This window comes from Silurus meridionalis, chromosome 13 (genome assembly GCF_014805685.1).
Source record: "Silurus meridionalis isolate SWU-2019-XX chromosome 13, ASM1480568v1, whole genome shotgun sequence".
NCBI lineage: Eukaryota > Metazoa > Chordata > Actinopteri > Siluriformes > Siluridae > Silurus > Silurus meridionalis.
The window spans coordinates 909160-911184 of record NC_060896.1 but is presented as its reverse complement, the minus strand read 5'-3'; the positions used below and the strand labels follow the sequence as shown (position 1 = coordinate 911184).

The window sequence follows — 2025 nt, the reverse complement described above, 5'->3', positions numbered from 1 at the left end:
AAACATTGAGGAAGTTGTCTATTTTGTGCAGTCTGTATGGTTTCCATGGTTCCATCTTCACGCTATTCGAAAAGGAAACGCTGTTTTTGGAGAGACCATGAGGAGGAGGATCAAAGAAATCGACCCTGAAAGAGTTAAACAGTGACGTGATAAACGATTTATTCTCGTAATCTATATTACATTTCTTAAGGTGGCACTAAAATGCTGTCGTCTTTTCCTGCACTCTTCATTTCTTTCTCTTCTTTCCGTCATTCCAGGTGAAGTTCTGATGCGCTGTTGTGATTTGTTTATTGTTTACAGTCACGTAATGTTCAGGTAATTGGAGGGATATGAATTTTGGCACATGCCTAATCAGATGTGAACGACGGAGTGTGTGTGGATGTGTGTGTGGATGTGTGTGTGGGTTTGGGTGTGGGTGGGTGTCTCTCCAGAGCCTCATGGGAAGGCAGAGTGTTGCAGCATGGCGAGAATCTATGAAACATGAACCATGTTTTTGGACTTGAATGATTTTTTTTCTCAGTGAGGGTTTTTGTATCCGGTTTATCCTACTGAAGAGACTGCCTTATTTTATACGCTATTTATACAGCACAGCCCACCTGTCTCACTGCGGCGGACGCCTGTCTCACTGCGGCGGACGCCTGTCTCACTGCGGCGGACGCCTGTCTCACTGCGGCGGACAGCCGGACACGTTTGTAATAACACACCGCTGTAACAGAACGTTGTGTAAAGCTCCATATTTTTGTATTGACTCTGAATTTTACACTGGAAAAAAAAATAAAACAGCAGCTGAGGAGGAAGACGAGGGAACGATGATGATGATGATGATGAAGCTACACAGATCTGTGTCACATGTTATGGGTGTAAAGCGAAATTTTATTCTGAAATGCAGAATATAAAGGAGTTTTCTCTCAGTGTCTGTTTGACCTTCTTTAATCTGAGTTCACCAGCAGAATCAGACTCTGGGGGTGTGGCCTAAAGGTGGAGGGTGGGGCTTGTAGAGTGATAATAAAAAGGAAAAGCTCACACACTTTTATAGAACTTTATGTTCTAAGTGTGTAAGAAAAATAACGTTTGAAGTGAGAGTGATAAATTGGTGGCAATTTTCTTCCATTGTTTATGATCTAAATGAGCTTTTACTGTTCTAGTTTTATGGGTGTAGTTCCTCTAAAAGAGAAGTCCACTGTTGGAGTGTTTGTTCTACACACATCATTCTACCAGACTACCAGACACCGGGATTGTGTGTGTGTGTGTGTGTGTGTGTGTGTGTGTGTGTGTGTGTGTGTGTAAGATGTATGGAAGGCGTCTCCAGTGTTAGTGCTGTTTAACAGTCAGAGGTAACTATGTTGGACTTTGCTGTTTCTATTCTAACACGAGAGAGAGAGAGAGAGAGAGAGAGAGAGAGAGAGAGAGAGAGAGACTAGTAAGAGATTAACTGGTGAGGGAACAGAGAAAACAGTAACAGACTGACAAAATGTAAGTCGCTCTGGATAAGGGTGTCTACCACATGCTGTAAATGTAGAATCAAGAGACTGTGGAGAATGGAGAGATTAGAGAGAGAATGGAAATATTAGAAAGATGCTAGGAAGAGAATTGAGAGATTAGAGAGAGACTGCGGAGAGAATTGAGAGATTAGAGAGAGACTGGTGAGATTAGAGAGAGACTGGGGAATAAATGGAAACATTAAAGAGAGACTGGAGAGATTATATTAAGACTGAGGAGAGAATGGAGAGATTAGAGAGGGACTGGAGAGATTAGAGAGAGACTGGAGAGATTACAGAGAAACTGGGGAGAGAATGGAGAGATTAGAGAGACTCAGGAGAAAATGGAGAGATTAGAGAGACTGGGGAGAGAATGGAGAGATTACAGAGAGACTGGGGAGAGAATGGAGAGATTAGAGAGACTCAGGAGAAAATGGAGATTGGAGAGAGACTCAGGAGAAAATGGAGAGATTAGAGACTGGGGAGAAAATGGAGATTAGAGACTGGGGAGAGAATGGAGAGATTAGAGAGACTCAGGAGAAAATGG

General features: G+C 42.6%; 1 protein-coding gene across 1 annotated transcript in view; it reads left to right on the top strand.

The window, feature by feature from the left end:
* The window catches only part of pde8a (phosphodiesterase 8A), a 47671-nt gene extending 46760 nt beyond the window's left edge, over positions 1 to 911 (top strand). Inside the window, exon 23 of the mRNA XM_046863784.1 lies at positions 1 to 911. This exon is cut by the window's left edge and continues 1252 nt beyond it. The gene's annotated coding sequence lies outside the window, so the exon portion shown is untranslated.
* The last annotated feature ends 1114 nt before the right edge of the window (positions 912 to 2025 follow it).